Below are 10,986 nucleotides of genomic sequence, written 5' to 3'. Positions count from 1 at the left end.
TTCAAGTTGTTTGAGATGTCCACACATACCTTATCTGGGAAGCATTACCTGTTTTCATACACAGAGTAGTGAACGAAATAAACTACTCCCGCAACAGACAATCTATGCTGCATTAATGGACAAATTGTGAATTTTGGATGGAGGAAACAATATTTTTTTCCTTTTCATATTTTAGCATATTACTATTTTCCTTTATAAGCTTTCTAGCTGTGTTGGTGCCAAATATGTTATGAGGTAATATTTGCTCCAGACAAGTCTTCAATTCAAGTCATCTGTCAAAGAGAAAAGTCAAATAATGGTGCTGCTTCCATCCCTGATCCTTGAACAAATCTACTGTATCTTTATGGCCCCCCCTACATTTGCTTGCCCTGGAAAAGCAATTGACGAGATCACATTGAAAAGTTTTCTATCCATCTTTGTCAAGACACAGATTTGAACACAAAACTGAAGATATTAAAATAGCTCTTCTTCACCATTTTATCTAAGCCAAAGACATTCCTCATCAAGCTATCTTACAGTTAACTGAACTCTCCACAAAAACATGGAAGGAATTTATATATGGTCAGTTGACACTACCCCTCTCTCAACTCTCCTTATGTTCAGATGGATAGTGACTTTCAACTGATGTCTGGCAATTTTTAACCATTATTCCTTCCTCCTGCCAACTCCAGTCACATATTTGCATTGTACAAATAATTTTAATTTTTTTTCTATTCTGTGTTTAGAATCACAGAATCATGGAATCAATCACAGAATTACAGAATCAGAGAACAGTCTGGATTGGCCTCTTTTAGGTACTGTAAAGCAGCTATAAGGTCTCCACAGAGCCTTTTCTTCTGCCAGCTGAACAGCCACAACCCTCTCAGTCTGTTTTCACAGGACAAGTGCTCCAGCTCTCTGGCCATGTTTGTTGCCATCTCTCTAACAGGTCCATGTCTTTCTCATGCTGAGGGCCCCAAAGCTGGATACAGTATTCCACGTGGGGTCTCACAGCAGTGGAGTAGAAGGGGGAAAATCACCTCCCTTTACCTGCTGGCCACACTTCGTTTGATCCAGCCCAGGATACAGCTGGCTTCCTGGGCTGCAAGCACACATTGCCTGGTCACATGCAGTTTTTCAGCCATCAGCATTCCCAAGTTCTTCTCTACAGGGCTGTTCTCAATCCCTTCATTCCCCAGACAGCACTAAGTTCACATGAGGATCAGGAGGGCCTTTCATGTTCTTCAAAAGTAGTAATGCAGAACACATGCAGATCAAATATAGGATGATATAGTATTACAAAAACTATCCTATCCACCATTATTTTAGCAGTCCTATCCTTTTGGGAATATAGGAGATATGAAAACTAAATAACCTTCATACACCTGTTTATTGATTGTGTCTGTAATGTCTCAGAGAATAAAATATCAGAAGCACATATTGTAACTGCCACACTGATTAAAAGCACTGTTTACCACTTTTCAAAGAAATCTGTATTTTCACAGTCCATAAGTCTTCTATAGAGATGACTGCTGATCGCCATATTATTAAATGACATTAAAATGAGTATTCATAGAGCGTTAGGCAACTTTGACACTTAGAAATTATATTTCCCCCAGCTAGAGGCAAGAAACCAGAAGTTTTATCTAAAACTTACTAAGAAAAATGGTTATCCTCTTTTATAACCAAACTTTATTTTGAATATCCTTCAATATCAAGCTATTTTTCATAGATATAAAATGAGTAGTACCATCTAAGTTTGCACATCATATATATACATTTATAGAAAAAAGGATTCTTAAGACTCACTCTGCATGTATCAGAATTTTTAAACACACACATATATATATAAGTATAAATATATATGTGAGTGTGTATGCACATTCCTTTAAAGACTGTTGTTAGAAGGAGTGTTCAGTTTGTCTTATTTATTTTACTTGAAAAAGACATCTGTGCTAAAGTCTGAACCAGTAAGGTCACAAAACATGCAGTATATGAACGTACCCACCATACCATACATGGTGATTTTGGCATGTTGGCTCAGTCAACTCTGGTGGTTGCTCCCAGCTAACATTCCAATGAATAGAAAACCTTTTCACAAAAAATGAAACTAAGCATGCTTAAAGAACTACAGGAAAACTAACAAATGCAAATAATAAAATTCTTATGGTGGTTGTATTCACTCCAGATCTAATACAGCCTACTCTTCAAATTGTTCAGTACACTTTTAATTTCATGCAGCACAGTATCATCTAAAAACAGGATTCTGAAGCACTGGAATCAAAAGTCTCAATCTCTTTGAATGAAGCAATGATTACTAAATACTGTTATTTCCTTGCTTAGCTGATCTAAACAGTGTTCCTAGACAATACAGAATGGTTTCCAAGAAGAAAAAACATGTGCAAACCTGCTTTTCTGCTTTCCCACCTACTTAAAATGGCATCACATACCTTACAGGGTCAAAATATGCATCTTTGGCTAATTGCCTGCATTCTGGAATGTGTACTTCATTAGTTTTATCTAATTTTTCCCCTTGTGGTTAAATTTGTCTCCTGCTGATACAGACCATCATACAGAATTCCTTATATGCTCACATACTTAATATATGGGCAATCAGTGTGTGGGGTTTAGACACGTGGCTTATGAACAGCTCTCTTGCTACCAGCTAATTCCCAGGAGCAGCAGCAGACCTCCACTAACATGGGGACTACTACATAATTCAAATTTCCAGACAGGGTATAAGAAATCCCAGGATACACCAGGCTCTCAGTCCCAGGACTGTCCCAGGACAGGGTCCTTGAGGAGTTGCACACTCACTCCCTTGCCTCTCAGGTCTGCTTACCAAGGTTTCTGGGATGTGTTTTGGCTCATAACTACAAGACGAATTTACCATATAACCATGAGCTAGTGAAGCTGCCACTGCCATTTCCCAGTTTAAATAATGTTATTGTAAAATAAAACTCTCTTGTACCATGTCAAAATGTCATGCCTTCTGTAAGGGGTAGATAGTATTGGTTTTGAGCAACAATGTAAATGCTATGTAATAAAAAATAAGTAATCTTGGGTCAATATATGGGCATTATGCATAGCTAACTTTCAAATTTCAACGAAAGTCTCTGCCTAGCTACAGACTTTTTGGGAAATATTCTATTATGTCAATAAAGCATACAGTGAGATTAAGATAATAAAAAAGGAGTTTGATTCCTAATTACAGATCCCATTTTCATTATATATAGCAATTGTCTACAAAAGCAGGTTAAGTTCTGACTAGTATTAATATAATTTTCATTTATTTGGCCTTGGATACAAAAAAAAGACCAAAACCAAACACAAAATGGACACTAGTCAAACCATACAGTTTTGCTTATAATTTTTGTCTCCTTTGGTTTCTTCTGTCCCTTTAGATTGTCTATGTTTATTGCTCACTTACATGCCATTCCATTATATCTCCTCATCTTTGCTCTTTTCATGTACAGGCATGTATATACATTTCCCTTGCTATTGCTTGCTTGTTGGTGACTTTGACCCACAATGTGCTCCTCTTTTCTCTTCTAGTCATAGGACTTCAAACATACACAAGCCACCACCTTCTAATTTTTAGGTCTCCAGGACAGGACACTCTATTAAAAAAACTCCTATTCTAAACTCCCGTGAAATTGTGCCAGTGTATGTGCAGGATTTGAGGTGAGAGTGGAGATGCTAAGAACATGAAAAAAAAACCCAGCAGAGAAAATAATGTCAACATTGCAGAGTTTGAGGTTTTTATATCAACAGCACCCATGCATTATTGCATTAAAGTACCACTAAATTCATACCTGGATAAATCAAGTATAAATGTGGTTCCCAGATCTTCAGTGATCATTAATTTATTTCAGATTATGATTATTAATCCAGTTGTCTTTAGATATTTTGTATATTGTAGCTTCTAATATAGTAAGAAAACACTGAAATCCTTTAACAGGACTATGACAGTTTCTGATGAAGACAACAAAAATATTTTTTCAAATATAAATGCATACACTGGTAATTTGCTTTGATTAGAAAACAAAAGCTTAATGGAAGATTCAAAAATTATTAATCTTCCATTAATACATTATCTGTCATGTTTCTTTTTATTGAACAAAATACAGTTATAGAGAACACATGTAATGTCCAAGCCATTCTAAATAAGCTGCAAAAGACTGATTAACAGAATTAATTATGGTGTGAAATTTTATGACCATACTAATCAAGACAGGCAGTTTTGAGAGCCCATGACAATGGATAATAAAAAACTTGAAAACAAATTATTTACCAAAATCAATTACCTGACATACAGAGGAGATCCATTTGGGGGTACTTCTTTTGGTAGGGCTATCAGAAGAGGGCTGGATAGAATCACGTGGGTATGAATTTCACATAAGGGATCAGTTTCAGAAGACTCCATAGCTTGCTGACCACACACATACAACCAAACGCCTGGAAACAACAGTTAGATACGTATCTTTTGCACAAAGTACCTATGACAAAAATTTTTTTAAATGGAACTTCCCAGATGATCTTGAGAAAAGGACAGGCATGCTAAACCAAAAATCTGACAAGTAGTTTATGAACGAGCAAAATGACACAACTAAGGATCAGGGAAGTAATTAAGTAAACAGCAACACTTGCACATGCAGCTCAACATCCTTGGAGCCATGGCAAATGTCCAGAGCTTCAGGGAAATGGGGGGGGGGGAACAAGTAGAGGGAGAAACAAATAAGATGCATCAGGAGAGGATGTAAATAGTTCTTATAAGATTCTGTAGATAAGTAGCCTGTTACATAGGGTTAAGAAGGAAAAAAATCCTCACTGGTTTTGTACAATTAATATCATTAAATCTTTGTATTAAACTTTACTTTCAGCAAAACATAGAGTGTTACTGTAGGAAACAATGTGTATTTTTGCTGGTAGATTTGAAGAGGTAGAAAATGAAGAAGAGAGAGAACCATGAGAAAAGCCATGCTTTTCGCCATACAAAGTGAAATGGTTACAGCAGTTCTGTGAAAGTAAGAGACTGCCAACATTAAACTAATCACTTTTCCCTTCCTTCCTTCCTTTTTTTCCCCCTTTTTCCCCCTTTCTTCCTTTCTTCGCTTTCTTCCCTTTCTTTCCCTTCTTTCTTAACTTAATGTATCAACTGTTAGCCAAGACAAGTCCAAGCCTAAAAACTGCATCAGAACAAATAAATATTTCATTAAAGGCTTGGGGAAAAAAAAAGGACATACCTATCCAAAAAGATAAAGGAACAACATAAGGGATTATTTAAGTGTTTATCATATTGAAGTTCTGGTTACTTTCTCAGCTAATTGTTTCTGTCCATACTTTCCTCAAATCCCTTTTCTAATGTGCAATGTATTATTGCATATAACTATTCAAAACACTCCCGTGAGATTCCCATGCCTGCTTCTGAATGACGCTAGATGAATTCTTTAAGTGAAAATCCAGGGTTATCCTCTATTCTCTTCTTGTACAACTCTCTCTGAACAACTTTTCTCATTTTTAGAATTTTTTCTTTCTTGGAAATGAAACAGTATTTTCCAAAGATGGAGATGATCTTGCTAAATAAATCCCTGGTTTTGCAAGCATTTTTATCTGGTAGCACTATGGCAACATACATGGCATAGACACCATATTTAAGGAAACTCTTCCAAAGCAGTATTTACAGACTCCAATCAGGAAATGGCATAGAATGACTTTTATTTTGTTTGCTTTCTTTGTTTCTTTGCTGTTTCAGTTTTCTTAAGTAGTTTACCACTGGAGTTAAGAATAATAAACATGTATTACCTAAGTTCATTTACTATTGTGATTTATGTTAACAAGTTTTCCAAAGGTAAATTTATTCTCTTTGACCACATAATTAAAAATAGGACTTGTATGTTTAATCATTATAACCCAAGAAGTCAAAATATTTGTTACTGTGAAATTTGAAATTGTGTGTTTCATAGTTTGGCTACACTGTATTTAATTATTTAAAAATACTTTCAAATTAATTCTGCCTTAATTCTGCCTGGAAAGGAACAGTTCCAAACACTCACTGTTTAGGGCTCCACAGATGGTTTGCACCCCTTTATTTAAAAAAACCAACCAAACAAACAAAAACAACAAAACCCTGTCATGAGCATACCTCTTGCTGCACTCCTGAGAGACATGAAACAAGATGAAGTCATTTGAAGTTCTAATCCATGTAATTTCATTCTCTCCCCATTGCTATAAGGGAGAATCCTTAGCATTTCTGAACATAATGATCTGTGATTTCTAAGAAACAAGTCATGCCAAGAGCATAAGGGCAAGGCTCAGCTCTTAAACAGTTAACAAAAAAAGCTCTAATTGAGTTCCTAGCTTGAAAAGGTTCTTAAATCTCTCTTACTTTCACAACTTTGAATATTTAGTATCAAATGAAGATGAGGAACATGAACAACATGTTAAACATGAAAAAATTAAAAATCTGACAATTTTAGAATCCAGCCTTTTGGACTAGAAGCACGCAAAACCATGCCTTAGCAACGACACGGGAGGTATATTCAGGTTGCCACATGACCATATACTCCTTCTGGTCATTCTAGTACACACTGAATATGATTGAAACTCTCTCGAATTTTAAAATACAGTGTAAGTCATTTGTCCTTTTTAGAAGTTAGACATCCCAATATATCCCCAAACTTCTAAGAAAACAGGATTCTTTTAATCCCTAGGCTTTAGATTTCAGATTAAGTGGGAAAACTTCTATCAGGTTGAATTAAGTTACATGTTATCTTCATCTCATAGGACCAACTGAACCTTCCTAATTAGGACATTTTACAATGCGGTCTTTTATGTGGGCATTTTGGAATACTTAGAGAAAACAGAAGTAAAAACCCTTTTAAAACAAAATAAATATGAACAGCATGAAGTGCTTCCCAAGTACTTCTCAGCAGTTTAAAAGAAAACAAAAATCCTCCTACTTCACTAAAATAGGATGTAATAGACAAAAGTAATTGCTGTAAACATTATTTTGGCCTTAGGATATTTGACATTCTGTGCTTTTTATGCAATCAAGGATCTATTCTCAATTCCAAGTTCATAATAGATGCCACTATTCAGACAAAGACTTCCTACTGCAAGAATTGCAAATGTGCCAAAAACTTGTATTCGAGAAATGAAGCGCAGCTGTCAAGTTCTATATACCCACTGCCAATCTTAGTCACAATAAGGTTTCTGTATTACACAGACAACCAGCTAGACACATACACAAATATGGAGAACTGTAGATGGAATTTTTCATGAAAGTGGTGTCTTCAGAAGAAAGGCTGCCTTGTCAGTGCTTTGGTTTCTGTCTTCTGTATTTCAGCTATGCTACAAAGGGTTGACAAAAGCATTAAAGCACAATAAAAGAAGAAGAAGTTTCCTCCTAATTTTGTTTTAGAAATTCCTTTTCAATCATGATTTTACCCAGCATTACAGACAAATTTATCAGTAGCTGTAAACTTGGAAAAAGCTGGATATCATGACTAAAGCAGGGATAATGATGGCAAGAGCACCAAGAAGGATTTTGAAAGATACATGCCCATGACTGCTTCTTTATACAATGCAGACTTGGGGGCGGAGACATATAATCTCATTATTACATGTAAGAAAAACGCTCCCAGCAGATGCTAAGTTGAATTTCAGAGCTGACGTGCAAAAATCTAGCTTCAGCTATTTCAAACATCATTTTCAGATGTTAATCCTGTAATCCGAAAACACTCAGATAGCAAAAATGCAGCTAACAGAGATTCTGCCATCAAAGCCTGTGGTTTTCCCAGTTGTTACTCAAAGTGCAATATTTTCTGAGCTATTTTGTAAAGAACTAGGTTGTGTTGTGCCATGTACTTCCTAAAGAACACACAAATTTCTGATTTGAAACCATACAACAAATATAAAGGACACAAGAAAATATAAGTTCTCATCTCTTTTGCAACTGGAAGAGCTGTATAAAGAGCGTAAAATATAAGGTACTTTAGAGATGTTAGAAATTCAAGACCTCAGCTTGATACTGTGGGAGGATCCACGAACAAAATATCACTTTCTGTGAGAGCAGAGTTGTATGGGGGCAGGATAAAAAGTCTGGAGGTAAAAGGTTTTTAAGATGTTCTAGTTAACAGGCCCAAGGAAAATGCTAGTGAGATGCGGGTCCAACATCCTCCTTGCATTCGCACATTTCTCCACTCACCACTGTTTAATGGGTATGCAAAAGACAAGCAGCAATCTTTTTTTCATGTGTTGCTGTTGAAAGTGTTTCCCTCTCTTGACACAGGAACAGGCAACATACAGAATGCTGTCTTACTCATCCAACATACAGGTAAGTGTTTGAAATGGAGGATAATATTTTAAATGGGTTATCACAGTTTAATTTCATTAAACACACAAAAAATTCTACCTCTTTTCTTTGAGTTGTAAATACATGACTATTTATTTCCCTTATTGTCTTCTTCACTAATCTGTTTCTTCTTTTTTTTTCTCCACATTCAACCTGTTTTGGTACTTGCATCCTTTCCTAAGTAGTCCATATCAACCCTGTCTCCTTATTTCAAGATACAGCACTCAAAGAAGTGAACCTTCACATCCTACTCTACTGACCCAAAGCACACAAAGAACAAGATTTTTCTGCAAGTGACTATCTCTTCTCATTCCCCATAAAGGATCAAACCATCAGCCAAATACAAAATTGAGCTTTCTCCTACTACACAATATGTAACTGTGTGCCCCACTCCATCCCAGTTATCAAACACACACACACATGCAAAACACTGACCTCTAGCCTTTCAAGAACAACGTTAAATAGAAAAGTTACTAATATTGTAATACATTACAAGAGGAATTTTTCCTTAAATTGGAAAATTATGGATCTCTTTGTTTCTGATATAGCAGCTAGTAAGTCTATTCTGTGACTTGACAGTGTAACAGCAGTATCAAAATTTTACTTGTCCACTTTTATTAGTCCTTTTTTATTACATACTTACCTTACTACTATTCAAAATATTTTCTGTCTATTTTCAGTAACGTTGCACTAAGTATATTAATTTAAAACTTGATGCTGTCTTTGCATCTAACTTTTAAATTTTGTTTAAAAATAAACAGACACCTCTGTGGTCCAGGAAAATTTTTTTTTGTAGGAAGAAAAATAAGAAATTGGTTTCATCTGCTCCTTCACAAATGCTTAGAGGAAGAAACACACAGATTATCAATAGCTTGGGATTTCTGGCCCCAGAGCTGGATGTAATACTCCATGTGGGATCTCACCAGAGCAGAGGGGGATAATCATCTCCCTTGACCTGCTAGTCATCCTGCTTTTCATGAAGCTGCAGATACAGCTGACTTTCTGGGCTGTGAGAGCATGTTGCTGGGTCATACACAGTTTTTCATCCACCAGTATCCCTAAGTCCTCCTCAGGCTGCTCTCAATAGATTCTCTGCCAAGCCTGTACCTATGGATGGGGATTGCCCCAACTCAGATGCAGGACTTTGCACTCGGCCTTGTTGAATTTCATGAGGTTCACACGGGCCCAGCTCTCAAGCCTGTCAAGATTCCTCTGGATGACATCCCTCCAGCATTTTGACCACACCATACAGCTTGGTGTCAGTAGCACACTTGCTGAGGATACACTTAGTCCCATACCTGTGTCCCCAAAAAAGACATAAAATAATACTGGTCCCAGTACTGACCCCCAAAGAACATCACACATCACTGGTCTCCACCTCGACAGTAAGTCTTTCACCACAACTCTGGAGCGTGTTCAGAGAAGGGCAATGAAGATGGTGAAGGGTCTAGAGAGTAATTCATATGAGGAGCAGCTGAGGGAACTGGGGTTGTTTAGCCTACATATAAAGGCAGCTGAGGGGAGGCTTTACTGCTCTAAACAATTAGCTGAGAGGAGGTTGTAGCAAGTTGGGGGTCAATCTCTTCTCACAGGCAACTAGTAGGACAAGAGGACACAGCCTCAAGCTGCTCCAGGGTGGTTCAGGTTGGACATCAGGAAGAATTTTTTTATGGAAAGGGTTGTCAAGGGTGGAGTCACCATCCCTGGAGGTGTTCAAGAAATGACATGACACTTAGTGCATGGTCTAGTTGCAAGGTGGTGATTGGTCAAAGGTTGGAGTCGATGACCTTGGAGGTCTTTTCCTACCTAAGTAATTCTATGATTCTACCAGCGCAACCATCCAGCCCATTATTACCCACTGAGTGGTCCATCCATTAAACTAACGTCTCTCCAGTGTAGAGACAAGGATTTTGTGCACAACGCTATCAAATGCTTTGCAGCAATCTGGGGTGTCAGTCACTCTACCGTTATCCACCACGAGGCCATGACTGCAAGACTTTCAATAAGAATTAAATATATAAACCTCAACTTTCAGCTGCATGATCACAGCAACATCTTCATAACAGAGTACTATAAGTATTTTGAAAATCATACTTCTGCAAAATTGCTTGCCCACACCTAATAGATGCCTTTTTTTTTCTGTGGGAATGATTAAATACTTTCAGAGAGTAAAAGACAAAAAAATAAATGCAAAAAATAAACATTTCCATCCCCTCTTTTTTAACTGAAATTCATTCACGGAATGTTGGATGCAATTTGACTACAGGAACAAAAAATGTATCCTAAGGTTGGTTTCATCAGATGCAAAAAATATTTTAACCCCCACATTAGTCACAAGAGCTGTAAGAAACCCAAACAAACAAAACCAAAACCACTCTAAAATCAAGTAAACAAAAGCTATGACAGCAAATAGCTATGCCAGAAGTACTTTTGTACCTGTACTTTTATTAACCATTGCAGTCAGATAATCACAGCTGCTGTAATCTTAAAATGGTCATTACATGATTAGGTATTTTTTGATCATGTGTATTGCTAACAATCTACGTTTCTATGTTTTTTTGTAAATAGGTTGACAAACTCTTGAGTTTTACCATATTATGTGACCCTGTGATGTGTCAACTTTCTTCTGTAATATGGTCACTGTTTCAGAA

The sequence above is a fragment of the Chiroxiphia lanceolata genome, chromosome Z, assembly GCF_009829145.1.
Source record: "Chiroxiphia lanceolata isolate bChiLan1 chromosome Z, bChiLan1.pri, whole genome shotgun sequence".
NCBI classification, from domain to species: Eukaryota; Metazoa; Chordata; class Aves; order Passeriformes; family Pipridae; genus Chiroxiphia; species Chiroxiphia lanceolata.
The sequence above is the reverse complement of the archived record's forward strand: the minus strand, read 5'-3'. Positions refer to the sequence as shown.